The following is a 25,233-nucleotide window of genomic DNA, read 5'->3' as shown; positions in this document are numbered from 1 at the left end:
GGAATGATGACAGCTCAATTATGTTGTTAGCCTCACAATGAAGAACGGAAATAATGATTTGTAGAAAAAGACAGATAAATTTACTTGTTCCAAATTACAGATTCTCCATGGTGGATCAAGAGCTCATTAGGACATTTTCTTTGGAAGACAAGGTAATTCAAGATAATGGTGGTGCCATTTCAACTAATTATTGTCATGATTGCATGCTCTCAGAAGTATGCCGGCTCTCAGTAGCGCCAAACAGAGACAACGGCTTCTTTAGTGTGTGTGCCTTGTGTTGTGTGCCTGTTTGTGTCTCTCTGTGTTGTGCATATACTTGTGTGCTGTGTTTGCCTTATATGTTGCCTGTGCATTGTGTGTCTGTGAGTGTGGTGTGTCTTGTGCGGTGTGTGTCTGTGTTGTGTGTCTGTGTGTTGGGTGTGTGTAGTATATCAGAGTGTGTGCTGTGTGTTGTGTGTGTCTGGTAGTGCACGGTATGTGTACATGTGTGCACATGGTATCTTTCAAGTCTGGTTGCCCGGGCACAAAGGCTGCCTGGGTGGAGGGTGCCTTTAGACAGCTCCATCAAAACTCATTTCCAGCCGAAACCGGTTTGGCTCAGTGGATAGAGCGTCGGCCTGTGGACTGAAAGGTCCCAGGTTCGATTCCGGTGAAGGGCATGTACCTTGGTTGTGGGCACATCCCCAGTGGGGGGTGTGCAAGAGGCAACTGATTAATAATTCTCTCTCATCGATGTTTCTAACTCTCTATCCACCTCCCTTCCTCTCTGTGAAAAATCAATAAAATATATTTTTTTAAAAAGACTCATTTCCACAACCATGTCAACTGTCCATTGACCACCCGCCCATCTGCCTTATGGAGATGCTGTTTCATTTGGCCATTGTTGGGCAAAAGGCAGAAAGATTTTTAATCATCATAAATGCAACGTTTGTTGTGGCAAATGAGGCAGTGAATGTATCCTCACAGCAGTGTGGATGGGAGCAGCCACGTCAATAGGATCGCACACTCGCTCCTTGTGGAGCTACGTCTGGAGTTTAAATGCTTGCTCATTTTTGGCAGAAGAAACAGGGTGAGAAAACCCAAAACTAATGAAATCACTTACATGTAGAGTTGGGTGAGAATGGGGTAAACTGGATAGGGGAATAGATCTTCTTACATAGTTTTAAATTTTAGATTATGGTTATATATTTTGGATTATGACTTATATGCTCAAGAAAAGAAAATGAAATAATCAAGGATGGGGTAAAACACTAAACTGGATATAAGCAGAAGCAGTAAGCCTTACTGTATTTCAGATGAATACACCATGAAGACAGAAATAGAACCAACCGAAGGAACTGCCAAGTCTTAGTTTGAAGGGGGAACAAAAGGAGCTGCCAGCAAACCTGGAAGTCTTGACAGGTTGGTACCATGGTACCATGGGTGTGGCGATTCAGAAACTGTTTTGGGTATGTCGTAGGATTGAACAAATGAGTAAACATGTTGATTTTATGAGAAGCCAGTGTTCTCAGTGTTAGAGAGGGAGCTAAAGCCTAGGGGTGGGAGAAGGCAAGGAGGAACCCTGTGTCATAGTCCATAGGAATCATTATGAACTTTTAGAATAAGAACCAGTAGGTTCTTATTCTATAATAAAAGAAAGGGCCTAGAAACAATGACAGCCCAGAAGCAACAAATGTACTTCGTATGAAGACCTTGTCTTCTAAATTCTGTTCCATACTGAAAGGAAGCATGGCTTCTTGGAGAAATGGCAGATTCGAGGGAAGAGACAGGGAAAGTACAAGATAAGCCAGAAACATCTTGGGCCCAAGAGTAAAGAGAGTGCTCAAAAGAAAGGAAAGAGATGTGTCAAAAGGACATAAAAGTCAGCCTAAAGAGACTTTTTTACTGGCAAAAGCTGGGAGAGTTAACTACATAAAAATGAATAGTAACAGTAATGGATTATAACCCATTGGATAGTCTTTTAAAGTCCATCTTAAAAAGAAAAAAAAAAAAGAGAAATAAAAGTCAAGAAAGAGAAAGAAAAAAAGAAAGGAAATGAAAAAAAGGAAGGAAGAAAAATTACTTATAATAAAATGTCAACTAATGAACTTATAAGAACTGATGAAGTTAGGAAATCACTATTTTGCAAACAACATGTAGATATCTAACCCAGGCAAGAATTGTCAATAGATGCTAAAACTATTCAGTGAGTGTAATGATGAATAATATATTTACACTAGAGCCTTGGTGTATGAATTCGTGCATGGGTGGGTTCTGGCCGGCTGGCCTTGATCAGGCCATGTTGGCTGGGGGGAGGGGCATGGGTGGTTGGCCAGCTGGCCTCACCCCCTGGTTGAACTCCTGGTTGAACACCCGGTCAATGTCCTGGTTGAGGGGACAATTTTCATATTAACATTTTATTATATAGGATGGTTTCAAATAATCACTTCCACACACATAAATCGTTCACTAATCATAAAGGTAAAAACTCTACAGTGGAAATAATTGACAAACATCTTAACCAAGTGGTCAAAATCAAGTTAGTCAGTAATGAGCAAATCAACATCACTGATTTTTTTTTTTATAACAATGTATTGAGAAGAACACAATATCATTTCTGAAATATTTCAGCCCAAAATACATAATTATAATCTAATTATGAGGAAACAGACAAACCCAAATTGAGGAACATTCTACAAAATAACTTGACTGTATAATAAAAAAAAAATATCTTTGTGTTAGGGACAAAGAAAGGCTGAAGGACATAACAGATTAATAGTAACTAAAACAAACAGCAAAACAACAACAAACAAAACAAAACCCAACAATTAACAATGTGTAATCCTGGATTAGGCCCTTTTCAAAATTGCTGTATCTCTTTGACATATCCCTTTCATTTAAAAAAATTTTTTTTTTTTTGCCCAGATGTCCCCATAATGTTATTTTGATTTGATTTGATTTTTTTTTTTTTTTTTTTTTTTTTTTTCAGAGAGGAAGGAAGAGGGAGAGAGAGAGAGAGAGAGAAATCAATGATGAGAATCATTGATCAGCTGCCTCTTGCACACCACCTCACGGGAATCCAGCCCGCAACTAGGACATGTGCCCTTGACCAGAATCAAACCTGGGACCTTTCAGTCCACAGGCCAACACTCTATCCATTTAGCCAAACCAGCTAGAGCCCCATAATGTTCTTTATAGCAATACGAACTACATATTAGGTAATAATTTTATGTTAATGTTAAACTTCCTGACTTTGATAATTATGCTGGGGTTACATAAAAGGAAGTCTGACTTGTGTTGACTGGACCTTGATGTCCAGCAAGGCTTCCATGTCTGCACCTTGATATTCAGCTCAGGCTCGTCCAGGCACAGTGGGGGCAGGTAGGAGGCTGAGCCCAGTCTGATGAACAAGGAGAAGATGGGTTCTCCAGTTCTACTTCTGCCTGCACTCCAACTAAGTCTGAGGATCGGCTAGCTCCTCCACTAAGGGACTAAGTAAATGCATTTCACAAACACTGTTTGTACCTTTACTGAAGAAAGAGTATTTCTTCTATGAGCAGCATTCTGTCCTCAAGCAGAGGAAATAATGGACTCTATTATCACACCAAGAAGGACTGAGTTTTTTTTTTTTTTTTTTTCTGCTCTGTCTGGGGACCTGCGCCAGCTTTGTTCTGTTTTTAATTGAGTTATAATCCATATAGAGGAGAGTGCACAAAGCACTCTTATGCAGCTTGAAGAACAATCGCAAAGTGAACATACTTGTGAAACCATCATCCTGCTTGAGAAATAGAACATTGCCGGGGTTATTTTCCCAGCAATACAAAGCATTCCGGAGAAAGGGGCTGATGTGTGGATTCAAGAAGGAGTCCAAAGACAAAAGATAATTTTGAAAGGCATTGGGGGTCAGAGTATCTTCAGCTAAAGGGACTGAAGACTCCTCTTGTCTAGGGACCCCATGCTATTTATTTAACACAATTTGTCCTAAGGCAAGGAGGAGATATACACTTCAAAGGGTAAGGTTACAGAATCATTGTCAGTTTGGAGAATAGCCTACGGCTGTTCAGGTGTTTGACCAACAGCAGACAATAAAATCCCCTGAGCTGCCTGGCAGTTAACAATCCTATTTAGGTTTGGGGGAAGTGCCGTTTAGCACGTCCAACAGGCAAACTACATATGTGGCTCACCCTTGTTGAGCCGCCCAAGTCCCATCAACCTTTTGATGAACTCTTGTAATTATTACATGCTGGAATTGATTCTCAGCAGAACATGACCCCTGTGCCTCCTCCCAATCACTCAGATTAGATTTTAAAAATAAAACTGAATTATCTTATTTTTATGAGACAGCCCAGAAAAATTTGAAAGACATAACAAAAAGAACAGCAAATGCAAAGTAATAGAAAAGCAGCCAAGTAAGTGACAAGTAAGGCCCAAAGGAGAGAGAGCAGGAAAAAGGTGCCACCTTTGGATAGTTAGAAGTGGGCTTGGGAAGAAGACTGTTTCCAAAGGTGGAGCAGTGTCTTGAGCACCCACAGGTAGCATTCAGTGGCTGGCAGATGTAGGACTGTCCTTCAAGTTTTATAAGGGCGGGGAAGGGAGCATTACCAGGCTCCAGGGGGAGAGAGTCAGTGAAAAAGGTCATCATGAGTAGAGCCAACCTGAGGCAACCCTGGAGGAAAGGAGCTGGGAATAAAGGTGGGACCTCCTCCCTCCAATCTGCTAGGCCCTCACTCTCTTAGATGGTCCCCAAGCTGGGTTCATGAGCCTGAGGAGGCCATCCATGGTGGATCAGCCTTCCAGGGCAGTGAGCAGGGGACAAAGGTCTGGAGGGACCCATGTCCATCCAGGCCTCAGCTGGGCTAAGGGATGTGTTACAGTGTTAACATGAATAGTCCCCTTAAAAAGGTGAACAGTCGCCATGGCTGGTGTGACTCAGTTGGTTGAGCATTGAAAAGTTGTTGGTTCCATTCCAAGTCAGGGCACATGCCCAGGTTTTGAGTGCAATCCCAGGTTGGGGTGCATACAGAAGGCAACCAATAGATGTTTCTCTCTCACATCAATGCTTCTCTCTCTCTCTAAAAAAAAAAATCAATATAAAATATTTTTCAAAAAGATGAACAGTCCAAAGATGAAATATATATATATATATATATATATATATATATATATATATATTGCAAAAACAAAACAAATACAAGGAAAACTTGTTAAAATCTCAGTCCTAGAGAAAAGCTATAAAAATCCCTTTCTCAGAAATTGACTTGGTAAGAAGGAAAGTAATAAGCAGACATTCAGGACTAAAATAATAATTAACATGTGCACATGCACAAGTGTGTGTGTGTGTGTGTGTGTGTGTGTGTGTGTGTGTTTGTGTTATACAATTTTTTCTTAAAACAATAAAAATTTCCTCGAATTTCATCATGTTCTTGATACTAAATACGTTTTTCATAAATTGCAAAAAAAAATAAGAGTTTTTAGAGAATATACTAATCTAGAAATTGATAATAATATATACTTGGAAATTTGAAAAAATGCTTTTAAAAATGATTCCCAGCCCTGGCTGGCTTGGCTCAGAGGATAGAGCATCAGCCTGCAGACTGAAGGGTCCCAGCTTCGATCCCAGCCAAGGGCACATGCTGGGGTTGTGGACTCTATCTCAGTAGGGGGCGTGCAAGAGGCAGTCGATCCATGATTCTCTCTCATCATTGATGTTTCTATCTTTCTCTCCTTCTCCCTTCCTCTCTGAAATCAATAAAGAAATATATTTTAAAAAATGATTCCCAGATCAAAAGGCAAATAACTTACAGGTAACTAGTTACATAGAAATTAACAAAACGAGTATGTTTTATCGTAAAGCCTTTATAATAAAACACAGCAAGAAAAAATGTTCTCGCTTTACCCATAACTACTTTTTATTGTTGGTCAAGAAAGTTTGAAATAATTTAAACTTTCAACATAAAAAACCATTAAAAGAACCAACAAAAGAGAATGATAGAGAATGGGCTTGCAATGGCATCTTACTTGATTACCTGCGAACGGCTGATACATGCTTTGGGCCCTGGCCAGAGCTGGAGCCAGAGCAGCTTCCACGCAAGCTGCGGGCAGAGCTGGAGGCCTGATGGAGAAGCAGCACAAGGATAGTGCCAGCCCCAGTGGTCCTGCACCCCTGCTTTCCTTCGGCCTGATCTGCACCTATAACCGAGAGAAAGGCATTCCATACTATACCTTCATGACTTCAAGAAGGCAGTGACATCTCCCTCCCAGAGGTGGTGAAGCCTAGGAACCCAGAGCTGGTTGCCTGTCTGAAGGAAATTAAGATGAAGATGGCCACTGACGAATATAAGAGGGTCACCCGCAATGTCACCTGTCAGGATTCAAGGCATGGTGGGATTCTAAGTGACCTGGGCAAGGAAGTGAGGTCAGGGAAGGCTCTGGTCTCACCATCTTCAACTTCATTGTCATGATGGCAGCTGCCTTTGTCTGCATGTACCTTGGGAGTCAGTATATCTTCGCAGAAATGGCCTCGTCGATACTGGCTGCAGTGACCGTTGCCTCTGTGGTGGGTCTGGCTGCGCTGTATGTCATAGTGCGGTGACGGAAGGTGAGTTGAGAGAGAGAGAACTGGTGATTCATCTTCAAAGTCCAGAGACAGTTCGATTTTTTACAGAGAGGAAGAGAGAGGGATAGAGAGTTAGAAACATCGATGAGAGAGAATCATCGATCAGCTGCCTCTTGCATAACCCCTACTGGGGATGTGCCCACAACCAAGGTACATGCCCTTGACTGGAATTGAACCCGGCACCCCCTCAGTCCGCAGGCCGATGCTCTATCCACTGAGCCAAACCAGTTAGGGCCACCCACCTTCTTAAACTTCCTATCTTTTCATCCCCTTTGCTCTGTCTCCAAAAATGAAAACAACTCAAGTTGCAAAATAGTGTTTCTGCTTTTAATTGTAAAATCCCTTGTGCTTGTTTGTGTTTGTGGGGAAAGCATGCCCACTGTGAGATTGCCTCAACTAGTAAAGGGAGGGACAGGGACGATGTTCAGATTTAACTACATATATGAATGTGAATAAACATACACATGAATATGTATACATAATAGATACATTATGAATATGTATGCACATTTTTATATGTGAGCCTAATATAGGATGTTTTCTGTGGGGTTCTTAAACACGTTTGGGGGAGTGTGAAACATAGTATGTAAATGCTCATCGTTGACTACTTGTTGTACAATAGTTGCTTTTGGTCTTCACAACAGTCCTGGAGGTTGGAAAAGAAAATGGTCTTAGACCCCTTTTGCAGACGACAAGACTGAGGCTGAGAAAGATCAAATGATCTACTGTGTTCCTTCCTCTGGTAAATGGAGCCAAAGACTCCTAGATGGTCCTGAAGTCTCTGTGTAATGTTAAACTTCCAGAACTTAGATTAGTGGTATGATGATAAAATCTGTATAAAGCACAATAAATACTTATTGTATTCAGTGTGCTTTTATTTCAAAAATGTAAAAACACAAAAGCCTGGGGGGGTGTGGTGAGGACATGTGATGGGGTTAGGGGAGGCAGGGGGTAGGTCAATGTGGGAAAAAGGAGATATATGTACTACTATTTGTAATACTTTAAACAATAAAAAATATTTAAATAAATAAAAATAAAACACACACAGAGAATGATAAAATTAAAAGTGATATGATTAATAAACTTGATCTAATAAACAATACCAAAAGCTGATTATTTTAAAGATAAATTTAAAAAAAAACACAAGCTACTGGCAAGCCTGACTTTAGGAGAAGTGACAGGGAATATAGACAATGAAATTTTGGAACAAGAAAGGAGATGCAACAAAAGAGAAGAAAGAGATGAAAAGAATTGTAAGAATTATCTACACAACATCTCTCTATATAAAACCCTAATATGCAAATAGACTGAATAGTGTAACAACCGAACAACCAGTCACTATGACATGCGCTGACCACCAGGGGGCACATGCAAAACATGGTGAGCATCAGCAGCAAGTGACAGAGAGCAGAACATGGTGGGCATCGGCCATGGTGGGATGGTGGAGCAGGTAAGCAGGGGCACCAGACCAAGGCAGGGCGCCAGTTGCTCCTACGTGCTGCCGTCCCACTGGGTGCTTACACCTGTTGCCAGTGCCGGCCCCGCTCTTGCCCACTGTTGGCACCAGAACCACACTCACACCCGCTGCCAGCCCGGATCACTTGGCACCATCAGCAGGTATGAGCAGCTGCTGCAGGCCCCGATTGTCCCTCAGGGATTCTCCACCTCCCATTACTCCTGAGGGGCGATTGGGGCAGCAGCCATCACCCACACCCACTGCTGGCGCCGGCCCCAATCGCTCTGTGCAGTCAGCAGGTATGAACAGGACTGATGCTGTCAGCACGTGGGAGTGGCGGCAGCAGGAGCAGGGCTACTGGCAGAGGACTGGGGGCTGCAGTGGGAGGGGCCGGGTGCACGAAAGATGGACCGAGACCCGCCCCCGTGCCCACCGCAGCCTCATGGCACACAAATCAACCAAATGTTGGAACAACCGGTCACTGTGACATGCACTGACCATCAGGGGGCAGACACTCAACACAGGAGCTGTGCCCTGGAGGTCAGTGCACTCCCACAGTTTATATTTCTCTCTCTCCTTACAGAAGAGAGAGAAATATAAACAATCAATCATTTCATAAAACTGTCATAGAGAACCTAATAAAGATACCCCTCACCACATGCCCACAGTTACAGACATTCTTTTCTTATGCGTACAGACACAAACATACCAAGTAAAGTATTAGCACACTGTACCCAGCTATAAATTAAAAATATACACTGTGGTGAAGTAGGTTTATTCTAATAACATGGGGAGGCTTAATCACTAAGAGATACATCAACACAGCTCATTCCATCCAACATGACAGAGGAAAAGTCACGTGATTTTATCACTATAGGGCCAAAATGCATCTGATGAAGGTCAAGAGAATTCTTAAGCACAACTTGATGTAAATAGAAATAGAACTTACATAATAGTTCCACAAGCCAACAACAAATATGATCCTAAATGATGACACACTGAAGGTGTTTAAGGCAGAAATCATTTAGAAATTCCCTATATTACATTGTAAGTAAGCCAAAGAATTGTGTATATAAATATTGCCGAAAAAAAGCCAAAATGAGCATCAGTCCGTAGGCCGATGCTCTATCCAATGAGCCAAATCGGTTTCGGCAGTTTTATTTTTCTTAATCGCTAAAATTTAACTTTATTTTTATAGCTTTATTGAGGTAATTTTTTTGCTTTTATTAGCTATATTGAGGTGTCATTGGTATAGAAAAACTTAATGTATAAAAACATAATTAATGTATACAATTTGGTGAGTTTGGATATGTATATATACACTTGTGTTACCATGACCACAATCAAGGGAATTAACATATTTGTCATCTTGAAAAGTTTCTTTGTTGTTGTTTTTTTGTGGTAATAACTTTAAAAAATAATCCCACATTATTCGATCTTTTCATTTTGATAAAATCTAGCAGGCGCTAGTGACAGGGCTTGCTTTTGAAAAATTTTGCATGTCTTCATTCATTATGCAGATTGATCAATTGAGTTGTCTTACTGCTTTAAGGATGCACTCCTGAATTTGGCAGAAACACATTCTGTCACAATCCATAAGCAATATAAGTTTCAGAGAAAAATCTTCCATTCTTTACAAGGCACAGAAATAAAAAGCGGGTAGGAGCCCCGGCCACTGTGGCACAGTGGGTGAACCAGGAAGTCACGGTTGGATTCCTGGTCAGGGTGCATGACCCTGTTGCAGGCTCAATCCCCAGTGGGGGGCGTGTAGGAGACAGTGGATCAAGATTCTCATCATTGATGTTTCTATTTCTCTCTGCCTCTCCCTTTCCCGTCCTGTCTGAGGTAAATAAAAACATTAAAGAAAATAAGTAAAAGAAAAGCAGGGGCAGGAGGGACATAGCTGACGACTTCCTATATGACAATATATGCAACTTCTGCACATCTGATGGTTCAATCTTAACTGCATTTTAAATTCTCTTTTGGTGTGTTTTAACTTCTTTTCCATAGGCCGTCTTTTTCAAGGTGAAATAAATTACCCCCTTCCCAGTTTCAAAAATAGCCACTAATACTTTAAATATCATCATTTCAAATTTCAAGATCCTCACAGAGCCAAGGAGCCAACCTGGTCCAAGTTGCTTTCCAAGAGTCATAGCTGAAGTAATTGGAATGAAATGATGATATTAAAGGCAAACTGGACCATGGAGGGCATTTGGGGTAAATCTGACAGTGCAGTTTCCCCACGGCTTCCTGGGTAGCATCGTTAACCATGACAGCGACACCCCAGCTGGTGGGTCTTGTCCTTAACTCTGTACTCCTGGCGGCAAAATTACTTCTGGCTCCCTCTGGCCTCAGACTTCCTATGCAATGCTAATTTCCTGTCCCCCCTCTGTCTATGCCAGTTTTCAGCATTTTTTGGAAAAAAAAAATTTTTTTTAAGAAACAACTTTCTGTTTTTTTGTTTTTTTAATATATTTTATTGATTTTTTTACAGAGAGAAAGGGAGAGGGATAGGAGCTAGAAACATCAATGAGAGAGAAACATCGATCAGCTGCCTCCTGGACACCGCCCACCAGGGATGTGCCTGCAACCAAGGTACATGCCCTGACCGGAATCGAACCCTGGACCTTTCAGTCTGCAGGCTGATGCTCTATCCACTGAGCCAAACCGGTTTTGGCTGAAAATATATTTTATAGACTTTTTACAGAGAGAAAAGGAGAGGGACAGAGAGTTAGAAACATCGATGAGAGAGAAACAATCGATCAGCTGCCTCCTGCACACCTCCTACTGGGGATGTGCCCACAACCAAGGTACGTGCCCTTGACCGGAATCGAACCTGGGACCCTGGAGTCTGCAGACTGATGCTCTAACCACTGAGCAAAACCGGTTAGGGCTCAGCATCTTTTTAAAAAGGTTATCTTTTATGACTTGGCTATATATGTTTTTTCCAATCAGACAGCTGAACCCTTACGTGTTTGGGGAGGAATGAGGAAATCTTAGCTCGTTTTAAGATTGGCCTGTGTTGCTCAGTGGTAGAATGTCGACCTATGTACCAGGAGGTCACAGTTTGATTCCTGGTCATATCACATGCTTGGATTGTGGGCTCGATCCCCAGTGTGAGGTGTATAGGAGGCAGCCGATCGATGATTCTCTCTCATCACTGATGTTCCTATTGCTCCCTCTTCCTTCTCCTCTCTGAAATCAATAAAAACATATCTTTAAAAAAGGACAAATATTTGTGATATGCACGTTACCTATGTCACTCAGTTTTAATAGCAAAACCAACAGGTGCGTGGTTGGATACTTTGTCCACAGTATCCAACCACGGTATAAGAAAGGAAGAAGTAGTTTTCCCTCTCTTTGAGAGCCTACAAGCACAAAATTAGCCTTTTTTTATCTCAACTTTCTACTGTGTTCACCAAAATTACCTCCCCACCTCTGTGCCTAACCACCCCACACAAACATTTTTTAAAAATGAGTGCACCAGGATGTAAATGTGGCCTTCTTTTGGAGATGAGAAGAACCAGAGTTTGCCACCCCAATATATGCTTTAGGGGCAGAGGGATGGAGATAGATTATTGTAAGCTGGTTACTGAGCACTGAGAGCCACATTAAAATATATATATATATATATATATATATATATATATATATATATATATATATTATTGATTTCAGAGAGGAAGGGAGAGGGAGAGATAGAAACATCAATGATGAGAATCACTGATCAGCTGCCTCCTGCATGCCCCCTACTGGGGAATCAAGCCTGCAACCGGGACATGCACCCTCACCAGGTATCAAAAAAGACCTCCTAGTACGTAGGTCGATGCTCAACCACTGAGCCACACAGGCCGGCCGGGTGAAGCTAGTAGATTTTTAAGAAACAGAAGGCTCAGAAACGCTGACCTTCCCCTGATTGCCTAAAAGAATTCAGAGAAGACCTGCTCCAGGAAGGGAGCGATGATCCTAGATAAGCACAGTTCAACAGGCACCAGTGAGGTGGACAGGGAGGGCCTGGCCAGGCCCATTGGCTCAGAGTCCTGGCTGTGACCCATGGTCTCAAGACGGCCCAGCAGACATTTATTTACCAAACGTTGCTTTTCCATCTCTGTGTGGATTGTCTTTGCCCTGTGAAGCCCCCCACCCCCCACTTTCTCCTCCACTCAAGGTGGCATGTAAGCCTCCACAGCCTAGCCTGGCCTGGGTTCTCCTACTCTTACGGTCCCCATCCCCCCATCCCACCCCATATATACACAATACATTTGGTCACTTTCCTCCTGCTACTCTGTCTCGTGTTAATTTGATTATTAGTCCAGCTAGAGGAATTCGGAAGGAAGGAGGAAAATTATGTTCTTCCTCCCCGACAGAAGATAATACCGAATATGGAATAAAAGCCACACACTGGAGGATATAAATAGCTTCATTCTGTATGCAGTAAATCGGATTATCCGCCCTCCTTCCCTTTCCGAGGGAAAGCACATGCCCATCCCTCTGCGAGGGATCCAGGCCGTACCGAAGAAGTGTACTAAAATGGGGCTTTGGGGGAAAAAATTAAAAAGGGAGAAGCCACAGAGACTTGCTGGCACATCACAGTGGAGGTGATTTCATGGTTTTGCAGACACTTCGTTCTAATAGGAAGCATGTCTTTCTTCTTCCTGGCAGGCAAGGCCTTGAAGCACTTGAAGCTTTCTCCTCAGGGAGGAAAGAGTGTGGGCTGAGCCTCCGTCAGGGACGGAGGAGGCGGCCGGCACAGGGGGCCCCCGGGAAGGGGGACAGCAGAGGCCGGGTCCTCCCCCCTCGCCCCTCCCCCCTCAGCAGCAGGTGGCGCTGGGCCTGGCCAGAGCTGGTCTTCTGGAGTGGCAGGGCTTGGGGTACCACCTACACCCAACAAGTGAGGGAGGGACTCTTTTGACTTGGAAGGATTTGGGCTGGTTGTGCAACAATGAGATTATCATTAGAGTCAGGACAGAAAATAGGGGTTTCCTAGAGAATGCCAGGGCGAGGGTTTGTGCCGGGCTTCCTCGAGTGATATGTTTGAACCAATCTTTCTTTCCTTCGCCCATGTGCATCCTAACAGGGGACCCACCATTTCCATGTATCTTACAGTGTGAGTGTGTGTGTGTGTGTGAGAGAGAGAGAGAGTGTGTGTGTGTGTGTGTGTGTGTGTGCGTGCGAGTGTGAGTGTGTGTTCAAGTGTGTGAGTGTGCATGTGTGTGTGAGTGTGCATGTGTGTGTGTGTGTGCATGCGAGTGTGAGTGTGTGTTCGAGTGTGTGAGTGTGTGTGTGTGTATATGCGTGTGAGTGTGTGTGTGTGCATGTGTGTGTGTGAGAGAGAGAGAGAGAGAGTGTGTGTGTGTGTGTGTGAGAGAGTGTGGTGTGTGAGAGTTTGTGTGTGTATATGTGTGAGAGTATGTGTGCGTGCGAGTGTGTGTGTATATATGTGAGTGTGTGTGCATGTGCGAGTGTGTGTGCGAGTGTGAGCACACTGATATCTAGATTTGGTCTTGGATCTATCTATGTTGAACAACCTGACATGACACGGATGCCTCCAAGCCCAGCTCTGGGGTTGTGTTGAGTTTTCTATTCTGATCCAAACTCTCTCCTTCTTAAATGGGGCCCTTGTGTTGTGGCTCCCTCACTCAGTGTCCCAGCAGAAAGATCAAATACTTACGTCAAAATTATTGCTGTTCGTTCGGGTCACCTTCAACAGAAACGGTTTGGATCCCCATTTCTGTTGAAGGTGAACCGAACAGCATTCATTTTGACGTAAGTATTTGAACTGCATTTGTTAAAACTGACTTCCTGCTTCCTTCGCCGGGGAAGTGGGAGTTTCCGGCTGCTGGGTTTGGCCCTATTGATGGTTCATGGGATGCCACCGCGCAGCCCGGCGCCGCTTCCCTGCAGGCCTGTCCCGTGGGGCGGACGGCTCTCATCTCAGAGCCGCTGCTAACGGGCGGAAAGGAGGTGGGAGTGTGGCAGTGTTCCAAGCTCTAACGCGGAGGAATCCAGGCTCTCTTTTCACACATTAAAACACACAAATAATATTTGGGACCCAAATCATCCAGCCCGGGGAGTCGGTTGGCTGAGTGACCTGGGCCATACCCAGCACCGTCCCCGGAGTCACACTGTCACAGTGGCTTACCGATGCTGTCCTGGGCTGCCCTCTCCGTCCCCTTGTCCCCCTCAGGCCACATCCCCTTTTCTTCGCAGGGCAGACAGTGATTGGGAATTATTTACACGAATGAGCTCATTCCTCCTCACTGCAATCCTGTGAGTGTGAGGCAGGCACTGTTATAGACCCCGCTTCAGATGTGGAAATGGAGGCGCAGAGAGGGCTCAATATTTTGCCCGGGTCGCACAGCACTAAGTAGGAGCAGCGTTGGAACCCAGGCAGTCTAGTCCCCAAGCTCAGTCCTTCACCGGCTCTCCACTGTACCCCTCATCCCAGAGCTAAGCCTCCCAGCTGTGTGTCTGCACATCACACACACATTCACCCATAGACAGGGAGCGTGGAGTTGGTCTTTCTTTCCTTTTATTATAGAATGAACATGGGATTAGAGCTGCCCTGGAGGTGTCTGCTTGTCAGGGCCTGGAGACTATCCTGCGTTTCTTTCCTCTCATATCCTGTGGCACCGAAACAAGTTTAATCCTTCCCCACTGATGACGTTTAAGTTGCTTTCAAAGTTTTGTAACAACATTCAATATTGCCATAGCCACCGTCGTTTTTATTCTGTGAACATTTCTGCAGAACATCGTTTCTGGAGGCCGACTACAGTCAGAGGTTCTGAACATTTTCATTGGTGACCAGCTGTTCTCGAAGCAATAAAACTTTGCAGCCCCCTCAACTGCCAGAGTGTCCACTTCCCACACTTGTCAATGCCATACTGTATGTTAGCAAACTTCTACACATGCATCTACCGTGTTTCCCCGAAAAAAAGACATCCTCCGAAAATAAGACCTACTTACAGGTTTCCTTCTGAGTGAAATATAAGGCAATATAAGCCCTCCCCCCCCCCCAGGCTAAACATGAGAGATTTGGTCCACTGATGCTGAAAGAAATGGAGTCACAAGAAATTCACCAGGAAAATCAGGAATTGGATTTTTATGGTGATGTTCCAGAAGATGATGACATGATTGTCATTGAATAAATCAGTAAATTCTTGATACTGTAGGATTCACAGTTTGTCTGGTTTGTGTTGACAACTACCGTACTACCGTACCGTATACAGGTAATAAATTTCCTTTATTTTCATTGAACAATAAATGTGTACCGTATTCTTCTTCATGGAAAAATAAGATATCCCCTGAAAATAAGACCTAGCGCATCTTTGGGAGCAAAAATTAATATAAGACACTGTCTTATTTTCGGGGAAACAGGGTAATAATTTTTCAAATCCTCACCTGAGGCGTGGGCATACATTTTCCCATTGATTTTCAGTGACGGTAACAGGGAGCGGGTGTGTGTGTGTGTGTGTGTGTGTGTGTGTGTGTGGCAGACACATTGAGTGGTTGCCCCCCATACTCATCCCAACCAAGGGCAGGGATCAAACCTGCAGCCCAGGTAAGTGCCCCTGACCGGGAATCCAACCTGTGACCCTCTTGTGCACAGGCCGACTCTCTAATCACTGAGCCACGCCGGAGAGAAGTCAGGTAGCTAACAATTTTTACACTTGATCTTAGCCAAAAGGCTGAGAAACAATGTAGTTAATATTAAAAATATATATATGTTTTTACTGATTCTTAGAGAAGAGGGAAGAAGGGGAAAGACTGAATCATTGATAATGAGAAACTTCGAATGGCTGTCTCCTGCACACGCCCCCTGGGGACTGAGCCTGCAACCTAGGCATGTGCTCTGACCGAGAATCAAACCAGCAGCCCCTTGGTGCGTGGGTTGATGCTCAACCACTGAGCCACACCAGCAGGGCTGCAAATGAAAGGGGGCAGAAAGAGAATGTTGGAGAACCAGCTAGTATCGTAAGAAATATTAATCGTGCTCTGTTAACGGCGATTTTTTTATTCTGATTAAAGAAGGCACTTCTGCCGAAACAGGTTTGGCTCAGTGGACAGAGCGTCAGCCTGTGGACTGAAAGGTCCCAGGTTCGATTTGGGTCAAGGGTATGTACCTTGGTTGCGGGCACATCCCCAGTGGGGGTGTGTGTAGGGGAGGCAGTTGGTCGATGATGTTTCTAGCTCTCTATCTCTCTCCCTTCCTCTCTGTAAAAAATCAATAAAATATAAAAAATAAAATAAAGAAGGCTCTTCTATGTTGGCTAGAGCGGACCTGGAGATGCAGCCCTCCCTCCCCATTGGGAGCTGCCTGTTAACCTGGAAAGATGAACAAAGATGTGTTACAGAAACCAGAATCCCTGCCCCTGGGAGGTCCCCGGCCTTTCTGCACACCTGCAGGCCTTTGCAGACCTCCAGCCTGCTTCCCTGGTAACTGCCCATCTGACACTCCCTTCGGCTATTTCCCCTGGAACCCCAGCCCTGGCACATCACTGAGCCCTTTGAGGACCCCCAGTCCTTTCGAATATCTGTACGCTGCCCTTTGGCCTACTTTTCCTTTGTACTTTTACTCCATGAGCAGCTGGTTCGTGGGGGGCTGCAGAGCAGATTTTTGTGGATGACCTGCTGCTCTCTGGTATTGAGACAACATTGGAATAAACGTTCATATATGATTCAACCCTGTCTCTGCTTCATTGGCTCGAGCAGTGACGGGCAGCACCCGCCCATTATTTGTCTGCTTACCCTAACAATTTTCTTTTTTGGGGGGGACACAATTTTAAATTTAATCTTACTTGAATTTCACAAAAGTAAAAGAGGACTTGATGGAATTGCTGAATTCATATAAATATTTTCTCTAGACAAGAGATACTTTCCCTAAAGTATCCCTTCATTTAAAAAAAGCAAAACTGTGAGAACATTGGAGGTTGAAGTCATTATGATTTTTCCCGAGGACATATTTCCCCTTTTGTGTGTACAGACTGACTTCTTGCTGTGAAAGATGAGTTCATTGGCCCAGCCACACTGACATGAACACGCACACAGTTCTGAAAACACTGAGCCCTTCTGTACCAGTTAGTAAATATCAGCCACTGACTCTGCCCAGGGCTCTCCCCTCTCCTGGCTGCCCCACCCACCTCCAGGACCAACCCCAACCCCCATCTCCCCGACCAGAGCTTCAGGGAAAAGGGGACTCTGGTCCCCACTCCCAGGTGCCTCCAATACCCACCACTTCGCCCAAGCAGCTTAGTTTCCATCTGTTTTACATAACGGCTGTCAGGTAAGGCTCTCTTTGCTGAAAGTATTCAGTGGGAAAACTCCTGCTCAAGGTCAGCCCTCAGGCCCTTGAGATTTGCACAGTCCGGGGATTTCTGAGAGTGGAGGCAGGCCTTTCTCCCAAACACACTAGCTCCTTAGGAAGTCAAGTGCACGTCTGCATCCTGGTGTAATTACTGTGCTTCCAAATGGGCAACAGACACAGGCCTGTGGGTGTAGGGACTGCCCCTGAGCCGGCCCCAAATCGGATGAGGCAGAAGGTGCTGGAGCCCAGGCTTGAGCGGAGGCGGCAGGAAGGGAGTGGGCTTTGCTCCGTGCCCAGCCCCGTGCCAGGCGCTCACGGTCCAGATCCCCTCCAATCCTGTGAGAGGTGTTTCTTTGCTCCCTTCCCTCCCTCCCTCCTTCCCTCCCTCCCTTCCTTCCGGATTTACTGAGCACTCGTCTGTGCCAGGAGCTGGGGTACAAAGGCAAAGCTAGCATCCCCAAGACCTCACCGCCCCGTGAGAGCATCATCCAGAAAGCGGCTGGGACTGGGGTGGGTGCAGGATGCAGGGGGAACCCAGGCGACTCAGGGAGGGTTCTCCGGTGGAGTGAAAGCCGAGCTGGGATTGAAGGATGAGGGAGGGCATCCCAGTGGAGGGAACTGCATGTGCTAAGGCAGGGAGGCAGGAAACAGCCTGCCTGGCCTGGGAACTGTGGGAGGGTGAGGGAGCCCAGGTCCAGGAAATCTGCTGGGAGAGGTTGGGGGCCCAGAACCCACTTCCTGGACCCTCTGCCTCCTTGGCCTCCTTTGCTCCCGGCTGCCTGGCCAGGAAGAGGCCCTCATCTGCCTGCACAAAAGGGGGCTGTGAAGCTGGAGGGAGGGAGGAAGCAGGGGCCAGTTGCTGGGTATTTTTGGATTGCTTCTCAGAAATCCCCTCCTCCTCCTCTTCCTCCTCCTCTTCCCCCCACACCCGGCAACCAAGTGGCAGCTGGGGAGCTGCCCTGAGCAGGGCTGAGTTGGGGGGAGGAGGGCTGGGGGCAGGACCCTCTGCTCCTTCTCTCTCAGCCTCAGTTGTGGCATCTAGAATATGGGCATGACAACCTAGCTGCTAGCTCCTGACAGCCCAGATGCTCCAGGAAGCGGGGACCCGGGCTGAACTCATGAGGGAAGTGGCTGGCAAACTGCGGCTCTTGAGTTACACGGGAGCCACTGTTTACTACTCTGTTGACTAAGGAGTTTGACGACCACTGGGATAGGGGCTTAATCACAAGGAACAACAACAGACTGTAATTATTGGAATAGAGAGTCGAGGTCAGTGGTCGGCAAACTCATTAGTCAACAGAGCGGCAAACCACGGCTTGCATGTGGCTCGTGAGCCGCAGTTTGCTGATCACTGCATTAGGGGGAAGGCCTGGGAGGCAAGGGCGGGGCTGGGGAGGACCCTGCTTCATCCTGCAGTTGGGGGCTCTGCAAGGTTTCGAGTTCCCCCCTCTCCCTAATCAGCACCCCGCCTCACCACCCTCCCCTCCCCCAGCCTTCCAGGGACTGCACAGGCCCTTCTGGACCTCTTGCATGGACTCCGGATGAGCCACTGCTCTCCTGTCTCCTTCTCAATCCCAGCTGTCACAGTCCCAGCAGGAAAGAGATGGCACACGCAAGCGATTTTGGGGAAGGACTTTGGCAAAGGGACTGTTGACAGGTGTGAGAGCAGGGGCAGACAGCCAACCAGGGAGGTGGCACCCCTGAAACAGAGACCATCACAGGTCTCCAGGGTGTGGGCCACATGATCAACTGGAAGTGGGCACATGAATAAGGGGCAGGGCCATGTGATCACGTGAGCATGGGCATGCGAACAAAAGGGTGGGGTCATGTGACCACACGAGAGTGGACAGGTGAACAAGTGGGGGGCACATGATCACATGAGAGTGGGCATATGAACAAGGGCTTGGGGGCCACGCGATCACGCAAGAATGAGCACTTGAACAAGGTGGTGGGGACGTGCGTGGGAGAAATCGCGTGAGGATGGAGGAGGGGCCACCTGAAGACTGAAGGGATGCGGCCAGGAGCCTCCAGAAGCTGAAGAGGCAGGAAGGACCCTCCCCTGGACCCTCCCTTCGAGGCAGCCCAGCCCCAGACACCCTGGTTTCAGATTCTGGCCCCAGAACGGGGAGAGCACGTGTTCCTCTTGGTTTAGGCCAGTCTGTAGTCATGGGAGCAGCAGCCCCAGAAAGTAGACCCATCCTTGTGGGGCTTTGACCAGTTCTGGGGACAGCAGAGCCCTGTGCTCCGGCAGGGGAGACCCCCTAGACCTTTCGCGGCAGGGCTCACAGAGAGGTTCATCCCTGTGTCTATGCTCAGCCCTGTCTCCCTCCCCGAGGGGCTCCTCAAATGTGTGCCTGCACCAGGTGACCAGGGGAAGGGCGCAGACCCACCCACCCTTAGATCCACTTTCCAGATGCCTTCTAATCTTTCCTACTTTTTACTCCCCCCCAAGTAACAGGGTGCACAACGTGGAGTCCCACACCTCCAATTCTCCTCCCCGAGCGTCAGCTCCGTGTTCCTCTGGGGCGTGCCAATATTGGCGATTTTTACAGAACCCGCTTAAAATAATCTTTTAGAACAGTGTTACATTTACAGAAACATCGCCAAGACGGCACTAAGTTCCCATATACACTGCTATTATTAGCATCTCACATTAATACGATGCATCTGCTACAACGAAGGAACCAGCACCGAGACGTGTTGTAACCAAGGTCCACCCTTTAATCGGATCTCCTTAATTTTTAGCTGATGTCTGTTTTCTGTTCTCGGTGGCACGTGCATCCGATGGCTCCCCGGGCTCCTGACTGCGGGTTTCTGGCTGTGTGACCGCCTCAGCGACCCCATTCCCGTGAGTGCATCTGCTGGTGCTTGGGGACCTGGCACCCCCGCCTGCTGGCCCCATGATGTCATCACTCTGTGACCCTCAACCACAAAATCTGGACACTGAAAGGTCCCCTAGCAAGCATGGCAGCTGCCAGACTTACTTGGGTGACACAGGTGGAGGACGTTTACCGTGGACGAGGACAAAATAAACTCCCGTAGGCTTGTTGGTCTCCAGGACAGATTTCTCTGCCTCTCCGGGGAGTGCAGGGCCAGCCAGCCTTCAGCGCTGGTGCAGACCCCAGTCCCTCCTGATGGAGACAGTGAAGTTGTGGGCTTGTCCTGTCTCCTCCCGTTTCTTCTTCCTGTTGCTGCTCTTGGCTGGAGCTTCAGGAGGTGATGGCCACACACCCACCTCCCAGTCCCAGGCCCGCCCCCTCCTCCCCCCAGAGCAATCCTTACTTCGGGCCCACGAGGCCAGTCAGGGATCACAAAGGCTGTTCTGCATCAGAGAGGCCTCCTGAGAGGCTTCTCCATAAACCCCACACTTGGCAGATGCCTCCTCAAACAAACCCATCTCGGTTCACATTAAAATTCCACCTGAGACTCAGAGCAGCTAGTTCTGGCCTGACAGGCCGGAGGGCTCTGAGGGGATTTCAGGTTTCTGCAAGGTCAGCGGCCACTGCTGGTGAGCACGCCCTCACCCCGTGTGGCAGCCAGGGCTCCCCGGGAGACAGACACCACGCCGATGACCTTAACGGCAACAATTAACGCGAAGGATGTTCACCAGGTGGGAGCTGTCAGCACGAGTGATGAGGTTCTGGCTAGATTTCCATCCACCTGGCCTTGTTTTCCTTTTTAAAAAAAAATATATATTTTATTGATATTTTATAGAGAGAAAGGGAGAGGGATAGAAAGTTAGAAACACTGATCAGCTGCCTCCTGCACACCCCCGACTGGGGATGTGCCCATAACCAAGGTTGTGACCGGAATCGAACCCAGGATCCTCCAGTCCGCAGGCCGACGCTCCATCCACAGAGCCAAACCGGTTTTGGCTGTTTTCCTTTCTTTACGTCGTTGCTGCGGGAATCTGCTGCTGCTCGCGTGGCTAAGGATTATTTGCCTCATCATCTAAGAGGAGAGTCTCATGTGAACGGGTCCACGCAGTGTCCCTTCTATTCGCCTGACCCCGGCGGGCCTGTCGGTGCCTCTGCTAAGGGGATTTTCCCTCCAGGAGGAAAATGCTACACCAATTCCCTTTGTTGTAGCATCTTGCCATTGACACACCCAGACGCTCACAGGAGGTAGAGAGCGCTAATGGGTGTCATTACCGGCATATATATACGTGACCACCGTTGTTCCTGTTATGTAACCCAGCGGGCACGCTTCCATCGCTGTGATTTTAATCCCGGGTCCCCCCCGGGCCTGCAGGCGGAGGATCCCATTCTGCCTGGAATGAAAGAGGCCTTGTTCTGTTGGAGGCCTGTCCCATTCCCCTCCCCCCCCCCCCCCTTTCTCTTCTGGAGAGAATTTCAGAACTACTGAATAAGGAAATAATAGCATTGCCATGTACCAGTACCGCACAGTTAGTGTGCTATTTGATGCAGTGGTCCATGTTGTTTTGCTTGCAAAATTGGCTTAGATTATCTTGAATTATAGGAACTGTCAGAAAAGCAGTGCCGACAAATGACAGTAATGACAGTTTTTAGCAGAAAGGGAATGGGTCCGACTCGCTGATGCACCGGAGCTGCTACTTCTAAACACATTTAAATAAAACTCACTGGTGATGGCACCATGGCAGTCGTAAAGGGTAAAACAGAAAAACCAGAGCTGTCTTTCAACCTATCGGCACCTTTTTAAAAAACAAAACAAATTTTTATTGACATCAATGACCCCACCCTGGAGATTGAGAGAAAGGGAGAGGGATAAAGAGTTAGAAACATCGATGAGAGAGAAACATCCATCAGCTGCCTCCTGTACACCCCCTACTGGGGATGTGCCCACAACTAAGATACATGCCCTTGATCAGTATCGAACCTGGGACCTTTCAGTCCGCAGGCCGACGTTCTATCCACTGAGCCAAACGGGTGGGTGTAGAGTTTGTTGGCCCAGCGAACGAACTAGTTTTCGGCTAGTTTTCTTTTTCTGAAAACATCATTTTTATTTGAAAAAATGACAAACTATGCTTATCAAGACGTGAATGTTTGGCCAACATGATTTAAAAAAATTAACCAAGTGATCCTGCCACTCAAAGCAAGCAACTGACAGTATTTGTGGCCACTGATAAAAACTGAGCTTTCAAAAAAAAATTAAAATGTTGCGAAACATGTATTCACTACCATGTCCTTAACAGCTTCGCTTTTCATGGTTTTTAATATTGAATAAATGGGATGTTTCAACATTTGGAAGATCTGCAGAACTCAGTGAAAAAATATTTTTCAAATAGCTAATGCATGATGTTATAAAATCAAAACTGGGTTAGTGATCCAATTAAAGTGCAAGAAAAAGATTTGATGTAACTGAGGACAGTTCATTCATTGATTTTGGTTTCCGATTCAACATTGCAATTAACCTTTAAGAAACTACCACTGTGGTTTAGATGTTACATCAAATAAATACCCATGATTAACTAACTCCAAAGGCTATTAAAATCTCTTTCTCAATTATCTGTATGAGGCCAGATTTTCTCAACCAGACATTTATTTAGGCCTCTTTCTCTCCTCAATGCTTTAGTTCTCAGTGTAGTGGTCTTGAATACCTTTTCAGTTTCATTTGTAGGTATTTCAGTTTGGGTGTTACCATAAATGGACTTATTTCATTTTCCAATGGTTTGCCACGAGTATTTAAGAATACAAGCACCTGTCCTGGCCGGGTGGTTCAGTGGGTTGGAGCACCGTTCCGTATACCTAAAGGTTGTGATTTCAATTCCCAGTTAGGGAAATACCTTGGTTGCAGGTTTGATCCCTAGTCGGGTCACTGTATGGCAGACAAGCAATTGTTTCTCTCTAAAATCATTAAAACATATTCTTGGGTGAGGATTAAAAAGAAAAAAACAACAAACCACGTAAGTATCTAAAAGGTCTTGAGCCGAAACCGGTTTGGCTCAGCGGTAGAGCGTCGGTCTGCCGACTGAAAGGTGCCAGGTTCGATTCCGGTCAAGGGCATGTACGTTGGTTGCGGGCACATCCCCGGTAGGGGGTGTGCAGGAGGCAGCTGGTCGGTGTTTCTCTCTCATCGACATTTCTGGCTCTCTCTCTCCCTTCCTCTCTGTAAAAAATCAATAAAATATATTAAAAATAAAATAAAAGGTCTTGAGACCAAAAAGTTTGGAATCAGTGAACTATTGTAATATTTCAGCATGCATTTTGGTGACTTAAACAGCAAAATATAAACTTATTTTTAATCAGTGTTAAAATGATGTCTACAAAATTTTAAAGTATAGAATATTCTTTTTCTTCTTAAAGTCCTAAAATCCGCTCCCCCCCAATATCACAAAGCCTAATAATGAACTTTCAGGTATCTGGTGTCAACATTACCTCATACCCAATCTTGTTTGAGATTGGTTCCACTCACTTTCCTATATTGTTCTGAAGCAAGTTCTAGGCATGATATAATTCCACCATAACTTCTTTATGTATCACTAAACAAGAACTGAATGTACTAGTGTCAAAGACTCAACAATAACATGGCCAAACATTATTTGCATCAATACCCACCAAAGTGGGGATATTGCCCTACTATAGATTCCAGGCAATATTTCTAGCCCCAAGAAGCAGCCATTGCCAAAACCGGTTTGGCTCAGTGTCGGTCTGCGGACTGAAAGGTCCCAGGTTCGATTCCGGTCAAGGGCATGTACATTGGTTGTGGCACATCCCCGGTAGGGGGTGTGCAAGAGGCAACTGGTCGATGTTTCTCTCTCATCGACGTTTCTAGCTCTCTATCTCTCTCCCTTCCTCTCTGTAAAAAATCAATAAAATCTATTTAATAATAATAATAATAAAACCCCTCAGTGGTTTCCCATTTCCTTTAAAAATAAATAAATAAAAAAAAGCTGCCATTGTCCCACTTCAAAGACAAACCAAATGTTCTGACTTTCAGTGTATTTTTAAGAGATCCACTTAATATTTTCCAGCAAATATTAACTAGGAAGTCTCTGAAATACAAGATTGCCAAGCTGGGTATAAAGGGCACTAGGGTTCACCTCTCGTTTGGGGGGCTTCTCGAGTCAGTCTGTTAAAGGCTTCCAAGGCCCTCTAGGACCGGAGCTTGATGACTGAGCCTGTGCGGGCATGCGAGAAGGTGGCGGTGACACAAGCAGGTTCTTGTTCTCAGGAGAGTCATTTTTGTGACGCTTTCAAAGCCTAAGGCTCCCTCAGTTTGGTCTCAAGTTTTACAATAATATGCATAAATTAACGAGTGTTTTATTTTTTATTGAATATATTCTTATTGATTTCAGAGAGGGAGAGGGAGAGGGAGAGATAGAAACATCAATGATGAAGAGAATCACTGATTGGCTGCCTCCTGCATGCCCCCTTCCCCCCACCACCACTGCATTTGCCCTTGACCAGAATTGAACCTGCAGCCTGATGCTCCATCTACTAAGCCAAATCAGTTAGGGCTTAAATAACATATATAGGCATGCCGGAATGGCCATTTACTAATTAGAAGTTAAAATTTTGAAAGGCTTATATTCATTAATATCTGCTTGACCCAAAAAAGTTGAGTCCAGTATGATTGTTGTCATTTATGAAAATAACACAAGGACAATACTGTTAGCTGATAGCACTTTATTACCTGTCCTCCCGCCACCCCACATCCAGTGAGACAAAGTGTCTCTCAAACTAGAGTATAAATCAAAGGAGATAAAAAACACTACATGGCAGGAGTCAGAAGAATAAAGTAAAACCTCATAAGCAAAATGAAAGGCAATATTAAACTCCCACCTCCCTTCCTACTCCTCCCACTTCCACGGACACAATACCCCCCCCACACACACACACACACCTTATAGACACACACACTCCTCACGAGGAAAGAAACCACACCCTAGGAACAAAC

The 25,233-nt window shown here is 45.7% G+C and overlaps 1 protein-coding gene and 1 pseudogene across 2 annotated transcripts in view; both read left to right on the top strand.

The window, feature by feature from the left end:
- The window catches only part of NAXD (NAD(P)HX dehydratase), a 151,116-nt gene extending 140,345 nt beyond the window's left edge, over positions 1 to 10,771 (top strand). Inside the window, exon 11 of the mRNA XM_084879881.1 lies at positions 10,759 to 10,771. The gene's annotated coding sequence lies outside the window, so the exon portion shown is untranslated. The remainder of the gene's footprint in view (positions 1 to 10,758) is intronic.
- Positions 5,986 to 6,571, top strand: LOC311618819 (transmembrane protein 199-like; annotated as a pseudogene). Its single transcript has one exon. The product of its transcript is annotated as a transmembrane protein 199-like (transcript).
- Positions 10,772 to 25,233: the final 14,462 nt, after the last annotated feature.

Source organism: Pipistrellus hanaki (genome assembly GCF_964339955.1).
Source record: "Pipistrellus hanaki genome assembly, chromosome: 3".
NCBI lineage: Eukaryota > Metazoa > Chordata > Mammalia > Chiroptera > Vespertilionidae > Pipistrellus > Pipistrellus hanaki.
The sequence above is the reverse complement of the archived record's forward strand: the minus strand, read 5'-3'. Positions and strand labels throughout refer to the sequence as shown.